At 38.9% G+C, this 26,296-nt stretch overlaps 1 protein-coding gene across 4 annotated transcripts in view; it reads left to right on the forward strand.

The window, feature by feature from the left end:
* Positions 1-26,296, forward strand: part of LINGO2 (leucine rich repeat and Ig domain containing 2) — a 1,356,204-nt gene that overhangs the window by 1,239,497 nt on the left and 90,411 nt on the right. For all 4 annotated transcript variants that reach the window (XM_081497697.1, XM_081497679.1, XM_081497690.1 and 1 more), the window contains one exon: positions 9,682-9,747. The gene's annotated coding sequence lies outside the window, so the exon portion shown is untranslated. The remainder of the gene's footprint in view (positions 1-9,681; positions 9,748-26,296) is intronic.

The raw sequence follows: 26,296 nt of genomic DNA on the forward strand, positions 1-26,296 counted from the left end.
TAGTTTATAGAGCAATAAAACCTGTTCACCAAAGGGAAGACAAATTCAAATGAATGCCTGTTCCTTGTTTTATTTTATTTTAGAGGTAGGAAGAAAAGTGGGGTGATAAACAAGTTTCTTGTTTCTAAAATTTGATAAATATAGATTGTGAAACTTCACACTTTAGTCCATAAATATATATTACTTCTCTAAAACCCATAATAGATGCTATGTTAATTAAGGTATAGGTAGGAAAAAGGTTCTGTATACTTATGTGGGTGTGGCAGTAACACATGGAGGCTAAGGCAGGTCTTTTCAAACATACCTTTTATCAACTACTATTGATCTTTCTACACACTCTGTAGCCTCTGAAAGTGTTAAAAATAGCCAAACCAATAAAAATGTCAAGTCACAAGGAAAGACTGGTAACCACAGGTTCTCTAGCTCAACTAAGTGAAAGAAAGAGAAGATTCCTGGTCCTCCACGAATTTGTCTGTCTGGCGCTCTTTCTTTTCCTGTGGTCATTACTTCTTTTGCTATGCTAATGATGAGTACATGAAGGGCTCACGTTCCCAATGATCCTCTCAGCATGAACATCTTGAGTTCTACTGCAGGTATCCTCCATTTCTCTCTAGGGTCCCACCTCCCCATCACACCTCTGCACAGCTCTATTATACCAAAAAATCCACACCCAGGATTCTGTTTCTGTCAACTGTGCTACAAACCTTCCCCTCCACAGGGTGCTGGGTCAGTGGGAGAAGGTGGACTAAGAGGTGTCTGTAATGAGGGTACACTTTTGAATGGTACCATGAGCTAGTAGAGGGGATAAAGTTTTCAACAAAGTGACAAATGGGTCAGCATTCCCCATTGCCCTGAAAGACAAGATATCTAAGGGAGTCATTTTCCATAGAGTGACCTGGACAAATCTCATGAACATGGTATAATAGAATCAGTTTTTGGAGCTTTGTCTTGAATCACACAATTTTGTGACCTCCCCAAATAAGAAACTTAGAGCTTAATTTTCCTCATTTCTGCAATACAAATTAACTTGTTCATTCAATATCTATTTATTCAGCACTTGTGACACATCTTGTGCCAAGTCCTGGAGACAGAAGCACTTAGAACATACCCTCAACAACTGGTAACTGATACTAAACACAGACTAGGTAGTGATTGCCCTTCCTTTCTCCCCCATGGCTATTGTTCATCAATAGTTGTTTATATTTTATTGAATATTTGTTCTGTGGCTAGTTGTAGAAAAATGGCAACAATAATTATAACAAAAGGTAGGAGCCATAGTTCCCAGTAGCAAACAGCTCATGGTCTGAGAAGACACAATCAGCTCTGAAAGTGGAGAGTAGCTCAAATTTTTTCCTGCCTTTGGTATCTAAATCTCTATTCTTTAAAAGTACCAATACCCACTTCCAACATAGACCTATTATTAAATCAGAATCTCACATTCTCTTTGCCTGTTGTTGCTGCTGCCAGATCCACTCTCTTCCCATTGCTGTCATCTAATTCCTGCTGTGTAATTCCTGCCACTTCTGGACTTAGTGTAGAAGTCACTTGCTCTGCTAAGCCTTTTCTGACTTCACATTGTGTTAGAAGCCTCCCTAGGACTCCCTTTGCACCTTACATTTTCCCGCTCTAAGACTTATCACATGGTCTTGCTTATTTATCATTCTGTATTCCTCTCTATCAGTTCAGTTCAGTCACTCAGTCGTGTCCCACTGTTTGCGACCCCATCAACTGCAGCATGCCAGGCTTCCTTGTCCATCACCAATGCCCAGAGCCTATTCAAACTCATGTCCATTGTGTTGGTGATGCCATTAAATAATCTCATTCTCTGTCGTCCCCTTCTCCTCCTGCCTTCAATTTTTCCCAGCATCAGGGACTTTACAAATGAGTCAGCTCTTTGCATCAGGTGGCCAAAGTATTGGAGTTTCAGCTTCAGCATCAGTCCTTCCAATGAATATTCAGGACTGATTTCCTTTAGGATGGACTGGTTGGATTTCCTTGCAGGCCAAGGGGCTCTCAAAACTCTTCTCCAACACCACAGTTCAAAAGCATCAATTTTTCGGCCTTTAGATTTCTTTAGAGTCCAATTCTCACATCCATACATGACTAGTGGAAAAACCATAGCTTTGACTAGATGGACCTTTGTTGGCAAAGTAACGTCTCTGCTTTTTAATATGCTGTCTAAGTTGGTCATAGCTTTTCTTCCAAGGAGCCAGCGGCTTTTAATTTCATGGCTGCAGTCACCATCTGCAGTGATTTTAGAGGCCAAAAAAATAGTCTGTCACTGTTTCCACTGTTTCCCCATCTATTTGCCATGAAGTGATGGGACCAGATGCCATGATCTTACTTTTATGAATATTGAGTTATAAGCCAACTTTTTCACTCTCCTCTTTCACTTTCATCAGGAGACTCTTTAGTTCTTCACTTTCTGCCATAAGGGTGGTGTCATCTGCAAATCTGAGGTTATTGGTGTTTCTCCCAGCAATCTTGATTCCAGCCTGTGCTTCATCCAGCCTGGCATTTCGCATTATGTATTCTGCATATAAGTTAAATAAGCAGGGTGACAATATACAGCCTTAACATACTCCTTTCCCGATTTGGAACCAATCTGTTGTTCTATGTCCAGTTCTAACTGTCGCTTCCCGACCTGCATACAGATTTCTCAGGAGGCAGGTAAAGTGGTCTGGTATTCCCATCTCTTGAAGAATTTTCCAGTTTGTTGTGATCCACACAGTCAAAGGCTTTGGTGTGGTCAATAAAGCAGAAGTAGATGTTTTCCTGGAACTCTCTTGCTTTTTAGATGATCCAGTGGATGTTGGCAATTTGATCTCTGATTCCTCTGCCTTTTCTCAATCCAGCCTGAACATCTGGAAGTTCACGGTTCACATACTGTTGAAGCCTAGCTTGGAGAATTTTGAGCATTACTTTGCTAGTGTGTGAGATGAGTGAAATTGTGTGGTAATTTGAACATTCTTTAGCATTGCCTTTCTTTGGGATTGGAAAGAAAACGGACCTTTTCCAGTCCTGTGGCCACTGCTGAGTTTTCCAGATTTGCTGGCATGTTGAGTGCAGCACTTTCACAGCATCATCTTTTAGGATTTGAAATAGCTCAACTGGAATTCCATCACCTCCACTAGTTTTGTTCATAGTGATGCTTCCTAAGGCCCACTTGACTTCGCATTCCAGGATGTCACGCTCTAGGTGAGTGATCACACCATCATGGTTATCTGGGTCATGAAGATCTTTTCTGTATAGTTCTTCTGTGTATTCTTGCCACCTCTTCTTAATATGCTTCTGTTAGGTCCATACCATTTCTGTCCTTTATTGTGCCCATCTTTGCATGAAATGTTCCCTTGGTATCTCTAATTTTCTTGAAGAGATCTGTAGTCTTTCCCAGTCTATTGTTTTCCTCTCTCTTTGCATTGATCTCTGGACTATAGGTTTCATGTGAACAGGATGCACAACTCTCTTACCATTTTTATCTCCATTTTCTACATAGTGCCAAGCATATAGTAGATGCTTAATAAATATCTGTTGACTTGAATTTATATGAATACATACATTTGTTTATGCAGAAACACTGTAAGTAAACTGTGGTATCCATTATCTAGCCCTTGCAAGCCTGAATTACTGTCACATAAAATTTCCATATAATTGATATTTTCCTTTGAGGAAACCCTTTCATGCCAATTTCATACATTTGAGAATTAATGGATGCATCTCTTTCCCACTTACCTTGGCCTTTGGGGGGCTTTAATTCATTATCTGTGATTGTAGAGCCCTTTCTGTCAGACAGCTTGGGAGTAAATAGCAGAGGCTTTTGCTAGCTGAAAGAGCTTTAATTTCTCAGTCTCACCCTGGAAGATGCATGCCATAACTTCACAAAAGTAATTTATGCTGTACAATTAGGTGTCTGCTCTTGTGATTGGCAGGGGCTTTCCTGGTGGCTCAGTGGTAAAGAATCCACCTGCCAATGAAGGATACACAGATTCAATCCCTGGGTAGGTATGATCCATTGGAAAAGGAAATGGCAACCCTCTCCAGTATTCTTGCCTAGGAAATCCCATGGACAGAGGAACCTGGTAAGCACTGTCCATGGGGTCGCAAAGAGTCGGACAGACTGACTAACAAAACAACAAATTGTGATTGGTAAAGGACTTCCTGGGCAGTATCCTGTCTTCTCTGGCAGATGATGCTAAAGCCAGTTCTGGAGTATCTCAGAAACTGTTGTGCTCAGTAGTAAAAACCAGAGGTCCCCAAACTAAGCTTTTCTTGGAAGCTCCCATGTTCCCTATGGTGGAACCTGCCTCCTATGCATGAGATGCGAGCCATGTGTTTTGTGTTGAAGCAGAAATAATGTTCAAATGATTGCCTAATAAACAAGTGATTACTTCTAATTGCTGGCATTAGGACTTCACATTTCCATTCTCCAGGATTATTGTTGTTTTTGTTATTAAGCAGCTCTCCCACTTGCAACACTTTCCAACTTTGTCAAAGATCAAGTTGCCATAGGAATAAATTGGGGTTTGTCTTTTTCAGAATTCATGCTTTTATTTGCTCAATTCACTATGGAGAACCGCATGCTTCTTTAATGAATTAAAATTTAAATCTGGAACACTGACTGGGCCCAGTTCACCCACTGCTGATGCAAAGCTCCTTAGCATATCAAAGTGAGGAGAGCTCAGAGAGCATACAGCAGGAGACAGCCCTAACTGTATAATGAGAGAGAGGACACATGAAATTTGAGGCAATGCCTGCGGTCCCTAGAGCTATTGTGATTTTGTATATTCTATACCTATTTTTATTGTTAGGTACAGAAAATTGCAATACTTTACTGTGCAAACTTTGTCCCCTAGACCCCATTGAACAATTTTAGACAAATTGTGTATATCCTATCTTTTTTTTAATTTGGTTTCTATGAAAAGTCTATATTTGTTCTTGATCAGTTCTTTGTTTAACTATTTGTTGTTGTTCAGTTGTGAAGTCACATCCGACTCTCTGTGACCCCATGAACTACAGCATGCCAGGCTCCTCTGTCCTCTGCTTTCTCCCAGAGTCTGCTCAAATTCATGTCCATGGAGTCAGTGATGATATCTAACTATCTCATTGTCTGCTGCAAATTCTTCAGATTCCAATGATGCTGAGTTATTGGAAAGAAGAAGGGGGATATAGAAGGAAAATGGTACTTTGGAATTTGAAAGAGTAGACTTGGAATTCAGCTATAGCATTAGGCAAGGTTCGAAATCTCACCAAAACTTCTTCTCAGGTTTATTGCGAAGATTAAACGAAATTATAAGTGACATTTGAATGAGATCATTGGGATGTATTCAGCTCCAAGAGGCAAGGCTTATATCTGTTCTGGGCTGTGTCTCTGGTGCCTAGAATAGAGACTGCTACTGCTAAGTCGCTTCAGTCGTGTCCAACTCTGTGCCACCCCATAGACGGCAGCCCACCAGGCTCCGCCGTCCCTGGGATTCTCCAGGCAAGAATACTGGAGTGGGTTGCCATTTCCTTCTCCAGTGCATGAAAGGGAAAAGTGAATACATACATTTGGGATAAATGAATATCATATATACAAAATACCAGCCATAGTTCTTGGTACATAGGAGTATTCAATAAATGGAAGTTGCTAGGGTTGTTTCCAGAATTAATGGAAGACAGAAGAAATCAATGCAATAGACAAGATTTCAGGTTGTAGAATGCTTTAGAGAGACACTTTGAAAATGGGTTAACTTTTCTGCAGGAGATTTTTTCATATGTGTTATGAAATTATCCCAATAATGTGTCTGAGTGTATCCTTATTTTTTATGGCTTCAGCCTTCCCACTGGAGAAAACAAAATTATATTGGCTGTTTGTGCAGAGTTATGACATCAAAGGTGCCTGTTTCCATGATAACCTGGAATATGGCTCACCTAACTGTCAAAGCCAGAACTCTTGCAGAGTAGAGGTTTTCACAGAGTGTCATGTGTAGGAAAATGAAACCATGGAGAAAATCTTGAAAGCAGAGTTTACGTGAACAGCTTTGTGTCATCCTTCTTAAATTTCTTCTACCCTTGTTACTGATTTGGACTTTTATATGCTATCATATTGGATGATTTTAGTTGAAGGAAGAATGACTAATAAAATGAATATAAAATAGGTCTAAAATCACAGATTTGAACATTTTGCCACATTCACACTTGTGCTCTCTACATATATATTCACAATATCTGTATATGAAATGCATATCATCATCTGAAATGCAAAAATATTTTAAATAGCATAAATATTTATAAATAAGTTATGGACATCATGACATATTACCCTAACTATTTAACTCCTTCAGCATCTATGTCTGAATACCTAGAACTCTCCTCTACATAACCACAATAGCATTAGTATACCTAAGACATTTAACAATGATATGATAGTATTATTTGTTTTGTTTCATACTCAAAAGTTCCCAGTTATTATGCTAATGTCCTTGTAACTATTCCTTGCCAGTGGGGGTCATTAGTATCCAACCAACAACCAATGATCATACCTAGCATTTAATTTTCATGCCTCTTTAATGTCCTTCAACATTGAACTTGTTCTCTTTTTAAAAAATCTTCCACAATACTAATATTTATGAGGAGTCAGATTGTCTTGCAGAATATCTCCTAATTGGGATTTGTCTGATCATTTCCTCATGAAACAATTCCTTTATTTCCATCACAATTAGATATGTAATTGTTTTTGTTAAGAATCCAGATAGTTGGCTGTATACAACAAAACTGTATTTCCTGTATCTTTATTTTTATGTCTTTCCTGCCAGAATGTGAGCTCTTTACAGAGAGGGGTCATGTGTTATTCATCTTTGTAACCTCAGAACTCAGCAGTGCCTGGCATGTGCAGGTACTCAGATATCACTATCTTCCTCAACCGGCTCCTCCTTTTCATTTTAGTTGCTGTATCACCATCCACTTAACCACCCATTCTAGACAGCTAGCTATGTTGACACCTCACTTTCCTCTCCTTTTTCTCCCACCTTTAAATAATCACAGAGTCCTACCTGTTATGCCCGCTGACTGTTTCTCCAAACTTCCCTTCACTTCCATTCCCATGTTAGGCCTTCAGCATCCACCCCAGAATTATTAAAGCAACCCATTAAGTGTCCTTCTTACTGTAGGTCTCTGCCCCATCAAGTCTAACTTCTAGTCAGTTTTCAGAGTGACCCACTTAAAAAACAAGCCTAATTATATTGTTTTCCTGATTTAAATCCTTCAGAGGCATCAGTGATTTATGTTGTGAGGTCCAGGCTCTTTAGTCCGATAAAGAAGCCCTCTATGATCTGAGTGCCTCTATGTCATCCTGCCTTGTACCTGTTGGTCCATTGACACTGAAACCCTTGAAACAGCACTTCATCTGTTGAGGAACAGCTCCTTGTCAGGCACATCAGAGCTTCCTTTACATACACAGTCGCCTCTAATCCTTATGTCAGTGTGTGAGGTAGGTAGAGTTATTTGCATTTTATAGATGAGGAAATGATTTGCATTATCCGGTTAATAATGGTAGAAAGAGGTCTTAAACATACCCTGAGGGCTTTGCCTCTTCTACCCTGCTAAAGTCGTCTTTACTCACCATGCTATTTCTCACCTTCCGGCCTGCTCTCTGCATCTTTCCACCAGCCACTTGCCATATTGGTAACTCTATTAATTCTGTAGAACTCAGAGCTAGTATCCTTTATTACCACTTGTGATGGGTTAGATGCCTCCTTGGTTTTTTTTAAATAGCCTGGTATAACTCTAGTGCTATACCTACATTATAATTTTTTCAACTCATTTTTTATTGAAGCATTGCTTTGGGCTTCCCTTGTGGCTCAGATGGTAAAGAATCCACCTGCAGTGCAGCAGACTGTGTTCCATCCCTGGGTTGGGAAGATCCACCGGAGAAGGGAATGGCTACCCACTCCAATATACTTGCCTGGAGAGGTCCATGGACGGAGGAGTCTGATGGACAACAATCCATGGGGTTGCAAAGAGTCAGACATAACTGAACAGCTAATGCTTTCACTTTTTTCACAGTTGCTTTATAATGTTGTGTTAGTTTCTACTACATAGCAAAGTGAATTAGCTCTACATATACATTTATCTCCTCTGTTTTTGGATTTCCTTCCCAGTTAGGTCAGCACAGAGCACTGAGTAGAGCTCCCTGAAATACAGTAGATTTTCATTAGTTATCTATTTTATACTTAGTACCAATAGTGTATATATATATATCAATCCCAATTTCCCAGTTTATCTTAGCCCTCCTATCCCCACTTGGTGTACATACGTTAGAGAGTGGCATGCAGAGTGAAGTAAATTAGAAAGAGAAAAACAAATATCGTACATTAATGCATATGTGTGAAATCTAGAAAAATGGTATAGATGATCTTATTTGCAAAACAGATGTAGAGACACAGACATAGAGAACCTACATTGGAATTTAATGATCCCTTTTTATGTCTGTATGTCTGTCTGTCCCATTCCACCATCAAGCCGAGACCATGTTGTGTCTTTACTATTTATTCAGAGTAGAGTCAAAGTAACAGAAAATATTTGCTGGGTCAGTATGAAGGAGGGAATGGCAAACCACTCCAGTTTTCTTGCCTGGAGAATCCCATGGACAGAGGAGTCTCGCAGGCTACAGTCCCTGTGATCGCAAAGAGTTGGACTGAGCAGCAGCAGGGTCAGCTTGTGGGTGATGAGAGAGCACAGAGTTCCCGATGCTGCCGTGTTACACATTGCTGACTTGTGTAAAGACTTTGAGTACACTTAGCAAATTTTCAGACACAAATTTTCAGTTGAAAAAGATACCTAAATTGTGTGACAGAGCCCAAATTCAGTATTACCTTTAATTTATACTGGAAACAGGCTGTAAAACTTTTCAAGAATAATGCTTAAATAAGTGATAATTTAGAATTAAAATAATGCTCCTCTAATACTGTTAGTCCTTTATGGATTTTACATACACCCACATTTACTTTGTTACATTCAGGATAAAATACATCCTGTGTGCATGTAAAATGCGAAAAGAAGAAAGCATACATGAGCTATTTTCATTAATGATAGTGTTTGAAACTTGTCTGTATAATTCTTCATGTCTTCATAATTATCATTTTAATTACTATGTAATATTTTGCTGAATTGATTTTTATTAAGTCTCTTTCTCTAATCTTGGACATTTATGCTTTTTTTCAGTCTTTTGGAATCATAGATAGCTATTCTGTGTATAGGTTTTTGTCATTAAGAGAAATTCTGGAGTCTAAAATTTGGATCAGATTATATACATCTTAATTATTCTTAATATATTGCCTTCCATAAAAGGATATATCAATTAAATGATCATTATAAATAAGTGAAAACAACAGATTCCTTAGACATTAACCAGCAATAAATACCATTTTAAACATTTATCAGCTATTTATATAGGTGATTAAAGGTACCTTCAGGCTTCATTAAGGATGGTCTTCTGTATTTCTTTATAACTTGTTATGTCTCTATGTAATTTTTGTATTGTTATGGCTTATTTGATTTTTAGGTTCTTGAGGTTTTCCTTCAGAATTTGAATGTACTCTTCTTATAAATGTTCATTTGTCTGACATTTCCAGTGCAAATATTTTTCTGACTCAGTTTTTCTTATTTGACCAAATGTAATTTGCATCATTTTCTCCTTCACAGTCTTTCAGTTCCTGTATTTTCAGCTGTGGCCGCACACCCCTCTGGATTTCCTCTGTGGATTCTTATGTAAGGTGTAACTCTGCACTTTGGTTTTCTAAATTGTTGTGTTTTACCTTAAACCAGTCTTTTTTATTCCTCCATTTGGGAAAACTGCCTTCACTTTCTTCATACATTTTGGGTTTATTTCTGATGTCTCCACTTTTTCCAGTTGGTGTGTTTTTCTGTGTTTATGCCAATACCACAGTTTTAAGTTTTAATGCTTTTGTATAAGTTTAAGTCTGGTATGACTAGATTTCCTTCTCTCTTCTCCTTTTCAGATTGTCTAACAGTGTTCTGCCTCTACTCACTTTTTTCATGTAAATTTTGTTGCAATTTAAAAAATAATATCATTATTTTGATTGAAAGTATGCTAAATCTGTAAATCTCCATGGATTGAACAGATAGATTGATAATTTTCAGTCTCACCGAAGCAAAAACTATATTACTTTAATTTTTTAGAAATTCTAATAAGGCTTTGTAGTTTTCTGTAAAGACTTTTGCTCTTACTTTGTACAGTATAAAACTTACCTGGGATGGTAGAGAATCCACCTGCTATGTAGGAGAGCCGGATTCAATCCCTGGGTTGGGAAGATCCCTTGAAGAAAGGAATGGCAACCCACTCTAGTATTCTTGCCTGGAGAATTCCATGGACAGAGGAGCCCTGTGGGCTACAGTCCATGGGGTCATGAAGAGTCAAACACAACTGAGTGACTAACAGTGTTTTGGGTTGCCTTTATTTAAATAATAATGGCTAACATTTATTAAGCATGTAATATGCACAGGACATTATGCTAAGTGTTTTGTATATAGTATCTCCTGAAAGACCTCTGTAAGGTAGCTACTGTTACCACCATGCCTATGAGGAAGCTGAGGTTTAGGTTGGTCACATAATTTGTTGATGGCCACATAGCTGTTAAACAATAGAGCTATGATTTGCAACCAGGACAGTCTGACTTCAAATGCAGTGCAATTAACCACCATCCTATACTTTGTAACTGAAATTATGCTCTACTGAGCTAATGAAATAAAATAATAAAATAAAAGCAAGAATAAAATAAAAGCCAGAATAGAAGCAAAATTCTTGTGCCAAGGTCAATATTTCAAATACATAAGGAAAGATATCTGTTCAGAATGTAAAAATAGAGTTCAGGTCTTCTACAGAGTATCAACTAATAAAGTGGTATTATTGCTCTAGACAAATTAATAAAACCCAGTTCTTTGTTAATGAATATATGATGTCAGCTTATGGAAAAGAGATAGTACCAGTGGATCCGTATCTAAAATATTGTGTTTTCAGCCCCCTGTTTTGAGAGTGGTCTTTATAACTAGATGCTTCATCAGAGGATGATAACATGGTAGATAAAGAGGAATCATGTAGAATAAACAGCTAAAGGATGGAAACTTTCAGCTTGGTTAAGAGAAGATACTGGAAGAGTTGTTTAGTGCAGAAAGGAATAGACATATAGTGAACAAAGATTTTAAGGAGACAGACTTTGGCTCCGGTAAATTCCTATGAAATTACCCTGTGTAATAGGGAAACTGGCTTCCTTGCAATTTAGTGAGTGTATCATCATTTGAATTATTTGAGCAGATAACAAAGAATACAGAAAAGTGATTCCTAAATAGCAAAAGAAATTGATGTAGATTAATGGTTTTTCAAGTGCAAGTCCATGAACAGTAGCATCAGTCAGAAACCAGGGTTGTTATAAATGCAAATTAGAGGACCCCACCCCAGACTAAGAAATCAGAAACAGAGATGAGGCAGCAACCTGTTTTAACCAGCCATCCAGGTGATCCCTGATGCATGCTAAAATTTGAGAACTGCTAACCTAGAAGGAAATGGCAACCCACTCCAGTACTCTTGCCTGGGGAGTCCCATGGATGGAGGATCCTGGTGGGCTGCCATTTATGGGGTAACACAGAGTCGGACACAACTGAAGCGACTTAGCAGCAGCAACCTAGATAAACTCTGTGTTTGTGTGTGTTTTAGTTACTCAGTCTTGTCTGACTCTTTGCGACCCCATGGGGGCTGTAGCCTGCCAGGCTCCTCTGTCCATGGCATTCCCAACGTAAGAATACTGGAGTGGGTTCTAGAAGATCATCTCAACCCAGAGCTTGAACCCAGGTCTTCTGCATTGCAGGTGAATTCTTTACCATCTGAGCCACCAGGGAAGTCCAGATAAAGTCTGATGTTTTGTTTTGTTTTTAAACTCTAAAGTTTAGATCTTCTTACGATTTGTCATGCAGTACTCTTTTACATGTCAATGCGACACCAACCATGTACTACATCTAAGGGAAGTTCCTTGTTGAAATCAAAAAGGAACCTCATTATAAAGTGGTTTCATCCAACAGACGACTTCATGATGTCAACTGTGAGACAGTGTTGCAGCTGAACTTCAAGTATCCCAATGAATATTTGAGAGTGTCTCATACATACACACCACGCTGTGTCCACTAGTGAAAGTGTGGCATATCCTCACTATATGTGTATTTTTGCCCCAAATGATAGATGTATAAATGCAAATTAGCATACTAGTTTTATGCCTTTATTTCCATCATCAAACTAAAGTCCTCTGGAGGTTTTGGAAGTATATGGGAAAAACTGAAATTTCTCATAGCTGGGGAACAATGGTTGTTGAATTCCCTTTGCCATTTATCTGTCTGTTTGTTCATCATGCTGTGAGTTCCTTTGGCTTATCCATCGTGTATTTCCCATGGTGATTAGTGCAGTGCCGTGAAACATTAACGTTCAATCATTGCTTATTTAACATAATGGATTTAAGGTAATAAGTTCTGCAGTTTGGAAAATATATTTTTCATACAAAGTATTATGATTAAATAAGACAGAGAAGACCAGCACCCTCGGCTGCCCAAACCAAACACAACTACTATTTACTTTTTGTGATCTGTACACATTTGTTTGTACAGATTACACTTGTAATGACTCGATCTTTTCTCACATTTTTCTGAAGCTTTGTTTGATGTGATTATAATCATATTTTGAATTCTGCTTTTTCCCCTTTTCATTGTGGATTAGGGAATCAGAACATGATACACTTACACGTGCAGAGAGAATACAGCTTTTTAAATTTCTGGAGCCAACTTGATCTTTCTCATCAATCTAGTGGGTAATTGGAAAAGCTGACAATTGATGATAGCTTGGTCTTCTCCAGCTAAACAGTCTGTATGTGTGAAATAGTAAGTTCAACTCTGCCTTTTGCAGTTGGGTTTAATAATTCCATGGATGATTGAGTTTATTAAAGATAAATGCTCAGTGTTTTAGAGCTCTGTCCCTCCCTTGTCTTCCTTATAAGATGGCATCTGAGAGGGGTTTTGGTGGGTAATGGGTTGGGGTGAGCAGGTAAATGGCTTATGTGAGATCATGGTAATGAGGGAAGAGGTCTCGGGTGTTTTCATTTACTCCAATGCCTGGCTTTTGCTGGTTCACTGGCCTTCTCAGAAACCCCACGTCCACTCTCCTGAGCCCGTTGAGACATTGAGGCCCCCAGAATGGAGCATACGTGCAGTATTCAGAGGGAGTCAGAACTGTTTTAAGGTCATCTATCTAGCCATCTTCATCAACCAGTTTTACACCATCTTTCCTGTATTACTTGGGATGTGGTACTGAGTTGAGGTGAGATTCTTTCAAATGGAAGAAAAGCAACACTTGCTCTTCAACCTATAGGAGAGTCTCCCCAACCTTTAAAATATCTGCCTCAGAGAAGTCAAGACACATGAGCATCCCACCTTCTTCCTCAAATTCTCCTCCCCTCTTCTTTGTGGATAGAATGGTCCTTTCCTCTTCCTGTCTGGTTAGAACTACCATATCATGTTGCCTATTTTGTATTTTCTGTGCACTTAAAAAACTGAAGCCAAACCAGACCGAGAACACTTGGATAAGGCCAAACTCTTGATATGAAGAAAAGGAAACTTTAAAATGTAGAAACCCACGCTGTCGCTCCACACACTTGGCTTTCAGATTGTCCCCGTTCTTAGGAAAGTCTGTTGTGACGCTGAAGGCTGACCCATGGTGCCACAATGCCTGGGGCAATCTCCATTCTCTGCTTCCCTGAAGCACCAACTGCTCTGCTACAACGTAACATGGTTTTAGGGGGAAATAAAATGTCTGGGCTTCCCTGGAAGCTCCGTGGTAAAGAATCTGCCTACCCATGCAGAGTATGTGGGTTCAATCCCCGGGTCAGGAAGATTAACTGGAGGAGGAAATAGCAACCCACTCCAGTATTCTTACTTGGAGAATTCTATGGACAGAGGAGCCTGACAGGCTATGGTCCATAGGGCCACAAAGAATTGGACACAACTTAGTGGCTAAATAACAACAACAGAAATATGCCCATTAACATTTTCTAAGTATTATACATATTAAAATGATATCAAACATTTTATCAATGATAAATGTTTGATAAATGATATCAAACTGTATGCTCTGGTGTTATGTAACTAACACTGTGATTGGAGATATATGTATTTGTTGAGTTAGATTAATTTAATTGTTTTTCTCATTTTACAAACAGATACATGGAAGATAAAAACGAACCTGCCCTAGGTTTCATAGGGAGGGTGCTCTTTCAACTACATTGTGCACAGTAGTTAACCGAATGCATACACCATTCTTATTCAACCATTCCTCCATATTGGGACATTCAAGTTGCCACAGGTTGTTTTAAAAGCAGATTTGCACCTCCTAGTGCAAGGATCTGGAGTTTAGCATTCAAAAGCTACTTCAAACCAAATGGGGAAAACTTACAGATTAAAAGGAAACTAAAATATATATCCACAACCAATTGCAATGCCAGAATCTTAGGTGAATCCTGATCCAAATATGGTGTAACAACAACAAAAAGAATACACTGAGAGAATTAAAACACTCACTAAATGGATATTTGATGATAATAAAGAATTATTTATTTTGTACGTAGCATTGGCTTTTAAAGTTATATATATATATATTATATACACACTGAATTATTACAGAGGAAATAATGTCAAGATTGCTTTAATATAGTACAAAGGAAGAGGATTGGGTGGAGATGGAGAGAATAGAGGAAATGAAATTGGCCATAATTTGATCATTGTTGAAACTAGGAGATGAGTACCTGGGGGCCCGTTATCCCATTCTTTTGTACATGTTGAAACTTTTCATAAAGAAGTATTTTTTAAATATGGAATAGGACTCCCTATGCTTTCTGGGTTTTGAGCAAGGAAGTGTTCTTTTTCTAATATTATGAAGCAAATATGCATTTGCATGGTTTTAGTTGCAGTCTCCAAATCCCCAGCCCCTCTCCCCCAGCCACATTCCTTTAACATGCTATATATCACTTGACAAATTTCTCTTGGATGAGCCTTGTCAGATGAAAATCCTTCTTCACTGTGGCATAAAAAGAGGTAGTCAATGCTCTTGAGTGATTGTGTGTGTGTGTGTGTGTGTAGAGAGAGAGAGCACACAGTCAGTGCAGCTGGTGAGCGCAGCCATTCTCTGAAATAGTCCTTGCCAGAGTCTCATTATCCCACCCCATGCTGCAGTTTTATCATGTGTCTGAGAAAGTGTTTCCCCTGCCAGGTGGGAAGGAAATTTGACAATAAGTGCCAGCTTAGAATGCCTGGGGGGAGGGGATACACTGACATCTCTTTGTCTGGTTGGTGAAGCCAGGGTGTCCTGCAGAGTGTCTCATTAACACCAGGGGCTTGGCCAGGCAGGGTGCCCCAATTTGAGCATGCGTGCTATCTGGGCACAGTTCTGATTCAATTTATGAAATGTACTAAAGTCACTTTGCATTAGACCCCAGAAGTGTACTTGCTTTCTGCAGAAATGTTTATAGTATTTCCTCTCCTCACCCCACCCCATGCTACTAAACCAGGTATCTGGCAATTTCCATCTCCACTGATGTGAGAGGAGGTAAAAATTTCATTCATCACTCTTCCCATCTCAATATTATTCAGAATTGTCATTCACATATTTATTAATATCTGTTACATGGAAAAAGGAAAGAGGGCAAAGATGACATACATGGGAAGAAGGGGAGGGGCAGTAAAGAATGTGAGATATTGTTCATCACAGAATATGAATGAAGTGTGTGTTATCTTGAGATTCTGGTGAGATTCTGAAATGAAGACAAAACACTGAAAAATAGATTAAAGATGTGTGCTTTTCTCTAAGGCAAACAACGAAATGTAATGTGTAGGAAAAAAAATCCCTTGAATTTTATACCTTCCCTTCACACCTGTACAAGCTAACGCCAGGATTCAAGGGTGAAAGATGGTAGCCTTTGGTTATGTTACTTTCTTTACTGTAACATCTCAAAGAAACTAGGAAAATGGCATAAAAAAAGTTTCCCGTGACAGTCAAAGATATATCTCATCATCAAGCTCCCAGTGTGTGCCAGTGACTTTTTCATACCTTTTTCTCCCAAACCCCTACCATTGACCTTCACAGTTTTATGCAAGTTGACAATAAAGAGCATATTGATCTCTGTAGAGAAGAGACAAAGGGGCAAGTTGTAGGTTGTGATTCTGGTGGAGACTAAAAGGTATTAATGAAGTGAATTTTCTAGTTTCATTAGTTGAAGAACAACCATTATCAGGAAATGCTTCAGAGTTTTTAATTGAAAACAAATGGAAGAAAAGGAAATACGAAATACATAGACACTGACTCATTTATTTTTGCTATAATTTTCACTTTATTAGGTTTATTAATTTATATCTTTTTTGATTAATTTTTATTGGGGTATAGTTGGTTTACAATATTGTGTTAGTTTCAGCATGTGTGTGTACTAAGTCGTTTCAGTCATGTCCTACTCTTTTCGACCCCATGGACTGTAGCCCAACAGGCTCTATGTCCATGGGATTCTCCAGGCAAGAATACTGGAGTGGGTTGTCATTCCCTCCTCCAGGGGATCTTCCTGAGCCAGGGATCGAACCTGCATCTCTTATGTCTCCTGTGTTAGTTTCTATTGTACAGAAAAATGAATAAGCTATACATATATCCTATCCCTTTTGGGCTTCTCCATCTAGGTCACTGCAGTGCGTTAAATAGAGTTCCCTGTGCTATACAGGAGGTTTTCATTAGTTATCTATGTTATTCATAGTATCAGTAATGTATACTGTCAATCCCAGTCTCCCACTTCCATCCTCTTTTCCACCTTTGGTGTCCGTGTGTTTGTTCTCTATGTCTGTATCTCTATTTCTGCTTTGCAAATAGGATCATCAGTACCATGTTTCAGGATTCCTCATTATATACATTCAATTACGATATTTGTTTTTCTGTTTCTGACTTACTTCACTCCGTGTGACAATCTCTAGATCCATCCACATCTCTACAAAGAAACCAATTTCATTGCTTTTTGTGGCTAATATCCTATTGTATATATGTACCACATCTTATTCATTCCTCTGTTGATGGACATTTAGGTTGCTTCATTGCCCTAGCTATTGTAAATACTGTTGCTATGAACATTTCTTAATTCATTTGTATCCACAATTTTCACTAGTCTTAGGCAGTATCTAACATTTGTACCAGCACTAAGCTGGGTAACTCACACACTTTACTTAATTAAACCTTTAGAAGCATGTGCAGAGGTACATTTTACTCTCCTCACTATGCATATGAGGGAACACAATTTAAAGTTCAGTTATTGTTGTTCAGTCTCTAAGTCGTGTCTGACTCTCAGCGATGCCATGGACTGCAGCATGCCAGGCTTCCCTGAACTTCACTATTTCCTGGGGCTTGCTCAAACTCATGTCTGTTGAGTTGGCAATGCCATCCAACCGTCACATCCTCTGTTGCCCCCTTCTCCTTTTGCCTTCTATCTTTTCCAGCTTCAGAGTCTTCCAGTGAGTCAGCTCTTTGCATCAGGTGGCCAAAGTATTGGAGCTTCAGCATCAAGTCTTTCCAATAAAAATTCAGGGGTGATTTCCTTTAGGATTGACTGATTTGATCTCTTAGCCATCCAAGGGACTCTCAAGAGCTTTCTCCAGCACCGCAATTCAAAAGCATCAATTCTTTGGTGCTTAGCCTTCCTTATGGTCCAACTCACATCCCTACATGACTACTGGAAAAATCATAGCTTTGACTATAAAGCTTGTCAATAAAGTGATGTCTCTGATTTTTAATTTTAGAGAACTTCAGTAAGTCATCCAAATGGTAACAACTAGGAAGTCGCAGAGCTAAGCTTCTAACCCACCTCTGTCTGAATATAACACCTGTTTCCTTTCTACTGTCCTTCATGAACTGTTACTGCAAAGGAGATGGTCCTAAAGTAATTTGTGGTTTTTAGAAGATGTCTGTTCTTTTTACTTATGGTTAATGCCTATGTATTGTATATCTTACACCTGCCATTAGGAAGTGGTAAACATTTTCATGTTGCAATAATTTTAACTGAAAACTTGTATGTTGTAGGATAAGGCACCATGGAGAAGGAAAAAGTTCATAAATTACAATCTGTCACTAGTTATTTGTGTGGTCTTGAGCAAATGCCTAAATCCTCTGGGCCCAAGTCATCACTACAAAATATAACCTAATTTGGTTAGGTTAAGTCTAAATTACCTTTTTCTTCTGTGATTCTCTTTTCATGGATGATGGACTGTAAATTTCAGTAAATCGGAATTGAGATTTTTTTTTAAATGTGAATGCTCATTTGGGATGGATTTTTAAAAATCTTCTTAAAATGACTTTCCATTTTATTAACAGCCAATTTCTCTTACTGCCTCTTAGTCTCTCTCTCTCTCACACACACACACGTACTACATACATGTACACAAAGACACCCAGCACACCCTATATTATCAGTATTATTAGTTTTCCTCAAGGAAGGGCACTTCAGAGTAGATTTCAGATGCAAAGCACACAGATAAAGAGGAATTCCAGGCACTTTAGTTATTCCAGTTGAACATTAAGACAACAGTCCATCTGTCCATCCCACTGTCACCCATCACCCCTTGTGAACTCATGGGAGGTTGCTGATCTGGACCCAAGTCAGGAATTCTGGATGCTTTGGTAAGAGTCTTTGTTGGCCTCACCTACCTCCAAACTCTGAGAAAGGCATTAATGAGGTACAGTCTAAAGAAACAGATGTTAGATCCAGACACAGCAAGTCTTGGATATCTTTTGAGAGGACATTTTTTCAGCTGTCCACAGTGGGAACTTTTTGATATTTCATTCTCTATAGGCTTTGGGCTCTCTGGAAGAAATGTCACCAGCAGTGCTGTGGTGTGATTACATCTGGTGAGGGAATGAGATTCTTTGCTTGATGAAGTCTTCTGGCCATAGATACTGTCAGTGTGTGCCTTTCTTCCCTGCCAAACTGATCACTTCTCAAGGGCCCACTATGTACTGCAGACATCCCTTTATTGCTACAGCATCCAGCTCAGTGCCTGAAATGTAGTGGCAGTATATCAAGAAAAGGGCAGTGTGTATTTTGTGGTGGGGGAAAAAAAATGAAGTTTTGGAGCCAAGCATTCCTGTGTTCAAAGTTCTTGTCCTGCTAATTAGTTTTTGTGTTTTGGGAAAAGTTGGTTAGATTCTCTGAGCCTCTGTTTTCTTATCATGGAATGAATAAAACTTCTTGAAATGTTGTTTAAGATTTAGAGACAGTATAGTCAAAGGAGCTATTGAATTGTGGGCACTTACTGGGCAGTAGCTAAACAGCAGTGATGTTGGAGGTGGGCAGGAGTCTATAAATGTTAGAACAATAGAATTGTTATCAAGAGCTGCATTATAAACCACCATGTCATATTAGAGAAAGAAATTGCCATGAACCTAAATAGGAGAAAGAAAATTTTTTTTCATTTGAAGTACAAAGAAAAGTGCTTTAATAACTAAGAGTGATCTGTCTTACGAAATGCCTGCCCTATCCCATCCCACCCCCTCAAAAGGAGAAAGACTTCAAGCAGTCTTTAAACCAGTAAAAGTTGGAAAGGAAGTTACACTGAGCTATTGCTAAGAAACTTCCTATTCAGCAGTTTCTGATATCCAGGTTCATTTTTGGTTCTGAAGACTTCCCAGTCAAACACGAAGCCATATTGTTCAAGACAAATGATTAGTCATTTGCCTTTGCTGCAATAGCAACAAATTCTTTGGAGAGGAATTGAAAAGATCACAGCTAACTTTTAATGAAGCAATCTGTTTTGCTAACATCAACAAAAAAAATAACAGGAAAGAAGGCAAAATGTAGTTTGGAAGGAAGGGAGAGATAATCATTCAATATTTGATTTATACTGTAAATGCAAGGAATAGAGCAAAGTGGTTTTGAAAAATCTCCCAGGACCAAAATAAAATAGCTCACCTTATCTCGTGCTGATGAGCTCATAGCTCGGGCTTGGCATATGTTTTCATAAAGTTCCCATTTTCTGGGAGTGCAGTAAACGTGTGAAGATGAGCAAATCTGCGACCCCATGGAGCTGATGTTTAGCAGAAGGCACAAAGCTGAGGGTCAGAGAGGGTATTTCCGGAGAGAAAAGACAGCAGAAAGGCACCTCCTCATGGGCCTCAATGCCAGATAAACGGGGCACTGGCATTTGCGTATACTAAGGACCAAAATTTTAATTAGGATATTATTGAAAGACTATATTATCATTAGTTATCTATTTCCTGTGTGCTATACTGTGCTAAGTCGCTTCAATCGTGTCTGACTCTCTGCAACCCTATGGATTGTAGCCTGCCATGCTCCTCTGTCCATGGGATTTCCCAGGCAAACATACTGGAGTGGGTAGCCATTCCCTTTTCCAGGAGAGCTTCTGACCCAGGGATCAAACCCATACATCTTATGTCTCCTTTATTGGCAGGTGGATTCTTTACCACTTGCGCCATCCATACTTAGTATCAATAGTGTATATGTGTCAGTCCCAATACCTCTCACCACCCCCTTTCCCATTGGTATCCATACATTTGTTCTCTATGTCTGTGTCTTTATTTCTACTCTGCAAATAAGGTCGTTTATACATTTTTTTCTAGATCCCACATGTAATGAACTCGACTTAATGTTGTGTGGTGATCTGAATGGGAAGGAAGTTCAAAAGGGAGGGGATATATGTATATATACAGGTGATTCATTTTGCTGTACACTCGAAACTAACACAGCATTGTAAAGCAACTGTACTCCAATAAAAATTAATTGAAAATAATAATAAATTACCTAGCCCATAAAAGCTAACAACCTCAGGGCTGCTCTCTGAGCTGGTCTGCATTCTGCCTGTGGAGTGTGTAGTTGCTAAGTTGTGTCTAACCCTTTGCGACCCCATGGACAGTAGCCTGCCAGGCTCCCATGTCCATAACATTCTCCAGGCAAGAATCCTGGAGTTGGTTGTCATTTTCTCCTCCAGGATTAACTTAATACATAAAGATAAATATTGCTCTTGAAAGAGTAAATCATTTTCCTACTTACAATTTTTTGCTAAAGGCGTACCATAAAAATAATTTCTTCTCTCTATATTTCTGTGCCATGATAATGATAAAAACATATCTATAGTCTCCTCAAACCTCAGGTGTTAAGAGCATATTATCCCATTTGAGTTGGAACACTGCTTCACATAGTCAATATGTTTTTTTTAAGGAACTCTAAAGAAAAATATTCCTGTTGCCTACAGAACTTTCAGGTATATTTCCCCTCAAAATTTTTTAAATTAAATGGTGTGATATCTGGCTTATCTTTGGCTATGGAATATATATCTGTAAATAAACTTGCTGTCAAAAGAAAGAAGGGAAGGAAAGAAAGACTATATTGTGCTATCTGATCAAATGACATTAGGAATTGAGGACTTGTGGTGACTGAGTTAGCCCTCACACGCTCATATAGTATATGCCAGGAACTCACAAATACTCTCATCCATTCCACTTCTGGTGAAGAGCAGGTCCACCCAGATAAGAGGCTGTTTACCAAAGGGTTCTAAAGACTTAAATGGAATCAGTGGAATCATAAAGGATCCCACATTCAAGCTTCTATTATGCCCTAGCAGTAAAGAATCCCACCTGCAATACAGGAGACTTAAAGGAGACGAGAGTTCGATCCCTGAGTCAGGAAGGTCCCCTGGAGAAGGAAATAGCAACCCACTCCAATATTCTTGCCTGGGAAATCCCATGGGCAGAGGAGCCTGGTGGTCTACAGTCCATAGGCTCGCAAGAGATAGACATGACAGCACACATGCACACACTGATACTTTTACACACACACATGCACACATGCATGCACCCCTGATGCTTAAAGCTAGCCTAGAAGGTATATCCTCTAGTAAACTTTCTATTACTGCCCCTCCCCCTCACCACCTTTAATTGTGTCCCTATTATATGTTAGAATGTGTATTCAGTAATGTGTTTTCTTGCATTTTGGCTAAATGAAAATCTAATGTTCTCTTTCCATTTTTATGTAGAGCTTTAAAAACTTTTTAAATGGAAATATCAAGCTTATTAATCTTTTTTGTTGTTATTAGCCTCATTTCTTGAAATTAAGGGCAGAGCCTTATTCCATTGAGAAACATTTATAGACAATTATACTTCATGAATGTCCAGTTGGCAGAGGCCCATGGGCAGGTAGCTTGGACTTGTATTTCAGTTCTGAGAAGGGGAGAAATAATCATTAATATATAGAAGTCCTCTTTCCTTATCCTGCTAAAAGACTGTGCCCTAAATGTTTTCCTCCACCTTGCCTTCTTTCAGTGTCAGGCTCCTTTTATGGGATTTCATGGTACAGGATCATGAAGAATAGTGGAACAGGAAAAAGAAATTCAGAAAGTTCATTCAGAAGAGATTTAAAGAAAAATACTAGGAAGCAGGCAACCATGGTGTGAATACAGAAAACAGAATTTTGAATACAGAAGTGAATACAGAAAACAACTAGGAGCTTTAATATATCGCTGTGGTTTGTGAATATCCTTCACAGTGTTTAAAAAATACAAGCAAAAAAAAAAAAAACCTGTGTATTTTGGAAATAGATTTTGTTTGCGGGAGTGTTTTCCTGTGATCTCAGCACTCGTTTGTACTACCACATGTATTATAATTTTATAAGCATAGCTTTAAAATTTATGAACAGAGACATGTGCACATCTCTGCAATTTTCTATAATGTATGTTCCCAGTGTCTCAGATTCGTGGTTTCCCACATCCCTCTCTTTTTCTCATTAGAGGCCCCCTCTGGTCTCATAGTGGTTTCCTTTTCCCTGGCTCCTTAATGAACAGTTACTCAAATGAACCATGATAAATGTCTGTCCTGGCATGGTCTCAAGTTAAATTCATTATAAATGTTCGGTCACTTAGGCTAAAATGCCTCTTATCATCTTAGAAAATGAAATTGCAGGCTCATTTTCCAGGAGTAGCTAAAGGAAGCCTGCATTCATCAATCCTCTCACTGTTGAGGTAGTATAGCCTAGTGGTTAAGAGTTCAGCTCTGAAACTCGTCCTCATGGCTCAGTTCTCATCCAGCTGATGTGCTGTGTGTGCATGCGCTAAGTCACTTCAGTCGAGTTCGACTTATTGCAACCTTATGGGCATGGACTGTAGCCTGCCTGGCTCCTCCGTCCATGGGATTCTCTAGGTAAGAATACTGGAGTGGGTTGCCATGCCCTCCCCCAGGGTATCAAACCTGACCCAGGTATCAAACCTTATGTCTCTCTTATGTCTTATGCCTCCTGAAGGCTTCCTAAAGGAGGTGAAATATTAGCCGAGTTGTTGAAGGGTGAATAGGCACCCACTAGGCAAATAATTCAGAGAAGTCAATTCCAGGCAAAGTAAATAGCAAACAAAGCTATGAAGTAGCAAGCAATTTAGTCTTACTAGAATATAACATCTGAGTCAAGAAATGGGAAGAGAGGGAGCTAGAACAGTGGCTTGGAGCCATGAAGATCTCCCAGCCTTGTTAAGTTGGATCTAAGTCAGAGAGGGCTCCTATTTATCACAAATCTTGTGTTTATGTACCTAGGGCCCCAACTCACAGTTGCCTCCATACCCTGAGCAATCAGCAGTCATGACCAGAAAGATTTGGTTCCACCCACCTCAGTGTTTTCCTACATTAGCACCATTTACATGGAGTGCTTGAATTTGGAACCTTGAAAATTCTAGGAATTCGCCTACAATAAGAACAGCAGCAGCTTAAATAAATTATACATAGATCTATCAAGATGTGGGCAGAGACCCTGGTAGAACTATTTGCAATGAGCATTATAACTTTCTCATTAAACATCAATTCTTCATTTGCAGAGATTGACACTTTATAAATTCTGGGTTCAATTTTTCGTTAGAACCTCTCGTCCAGACTAAGCTAGTCATCACTTCCTATTTCTAGAAATATTTTGGCTTCTCATCCTTCTTCTGAATTTTTTTAAACTAAGTTGTTAATGAGTCTTTCCCCTAACTTGTCTTTCATCTTACATACCTGTCTATTTGCATTTTTCCGTTCATGCTATTTCAGTACAGTGCTGAAAGGGGACTACTTTCCTCTGTCTAATTAAGTACTTAGAAGGCATCTCAGTTTAGCTTAGGTTGCACCAATCTTTGGGCTAATGTATTCTCACTTCATTTATCTATCTTCATAGCTTTCCCAAAGTGCCACCTTTGGACACTTTTCTAATAAAAACCAGTTTATGCCAAAAGGTTATCACCTTCATTGATTACTAACTCTATCCTCAGCCATAGGTCTACAGAACTAGATTAATAATTTTGGTCTTTCTGGTTTTCCTGACAACCATGCTTTGGCTAACCTAGGAACCCAGTCAAGAATCTGGCTACCAGGTTAAAACTGCTTGCACCCTAGATATCACATCTGTTCAGCCTGTTCTAATGGATCCTCTTCTTTTCCATGACCTGGGACCCTCCTATATCTTTCTGTTTGGGGTAGAAAGGAATAATTAATCAGTCAGTTGCTGATAAGAGGAATTGTCTGCCTCAGAACTGCGTATCATTTCTATAGAATCTTTGTTTTCCCTTTCAAAAATTTCCCTTTTGCCCGCCAAACAAAATGAAAGTGTTAGTTACTCAGTCATATCCGACTCTTTGCGACCCCATGGACTGTCACCCACCAGGCTCCTCTGTCCATGGAATTCTCCAAGCAAGAATACTGGAGTGGGTAGCCATTTCCTTCTCTATGGACCTCCCCAACCCAGGGATAGAACCTACGTCTCTTGAGTTGCAAGAGGATTCTTTACCATCTGAGGCACCTGGGAAGCCCTACCAAGCAAAATAGTCGTGTTTAATATGGGATGCTTTGGCTTCTCTTATAATTGCTGCCTCCTCAATAGAAAAATCCCTTTGGAGCTCATTTAAATTCTTTAACTCTTTCCTGACATGCAGCAGAGAGGTTTCCTAAGTCTCAAAGCACTTTACTAAATAAATAAATTACATTCCTATCTTTGGCATTGTTCCAACAATAATCAATTTTCAGATTTGAAAGATAGGTATCAAATGGCCACATTGGATCAAACACCTGGTGAGTCAATATTAAATTACCATAGTATATGCATATATTGACTCAGTCTCTGTGGGGTCTCTGGGTCCTGGTGTGCACAAGGTTATGTTTGAGAAAAGAAGGGAAGCTAAAGGCAAAGGAGAAAGTTAGTTTATTTGATTTTTTTCTTGTTTCTTGAGGTACACCTGTATTGCTATGAACCTTCCCCTTAGCATTGCTTTTACAGTGTCCCATAGGTTTTGGGTTGTCGTGTTTTCATTTTCATTCGTTTCTATGCATAATTTGATTTCTTTTTTGATTTCTTCTGTGATTTGTTGGTTATTCAGAAGCGTGTTGTTTAGCCTCCATATGTTGGAATTTTTAATAGTTTTTTTCCTGTAATTGAGGTCTAATCTTACTGCATTGTGGTCAGAGAAGATGGCTGGGATGATTTCAATTTTTTTGACTTTACCAAGGCTAGATTTATGGCCCAGGTTGTGATCTATCCTGGAGAAAGTTCCGTGTGCACTTGAGAAAAAGGTGAAATTGATTGTTTTGGGGTGGAAAGTCCTGTAAATATCAATTAAATCTAATTTGTCTATTGTATCATTTAAAGTTTGTGTTTCCTTGTTAATTTTCTGTTTAGTTGATCTATCCATATGTGTGAGTGGAGTATTAAAGTCTCCCACTATTATTGTGTTATTGTTAATTTCCCCTTTCATACTTGTTAGTATTTGCCTTATATATTGTGGTGCTCCTATATTGGGTGCATATGTATTTATAATTGTTACATCTTCTTCTTGGATTGATCCTTTGATCATTATATAGTGTCCTTTGCCCCTTGTCACAGCACTTATTTTAAAGTCTATTTTATCTGAAATGAGTATTGCGACTCCTGCTTTCTTTTGGTCTCCGTTTGCATGAAATATGTTTTTCCATCCCTTCACTTTCAGTCTGTATGTGTCCCTAGTTTTGAGGTGGGTCTCTTGTAGACAGCATATATAGGGGTCTTGTTTTTGTATCCATTCAGCCAGCCTTTGTCTTTTGGTTGGGGCATTCAACCCATTTACATTTAAGGTAATTATTGATAAGTATGATCCCGTTGCCATTTACTTTGTTGTTTTGAGTTCGTGTTTAAACATCCTTTCTGTGTTTCCTGTTTAGAGAAGATCCTTTAGCATTTGTTGGAGAGCT

Source organism: Giraffa tippelskirchi, chromosome 1 (assembly GCF_054371585.1).
Source record: "Giraffa tippelskirchi isolate mGirTip1 chromosome 1, T2T-mGirTip1v1.2.pri, whole genome shotgun sequence".
Classification (NCBI taxonomy): domain Eukaryota; kingdom Metazoa; phylum Chordata; class Mammalia; order Artiodactyla; family Giraffidae; genus Giraffa; species Giraffa tippelskirchi.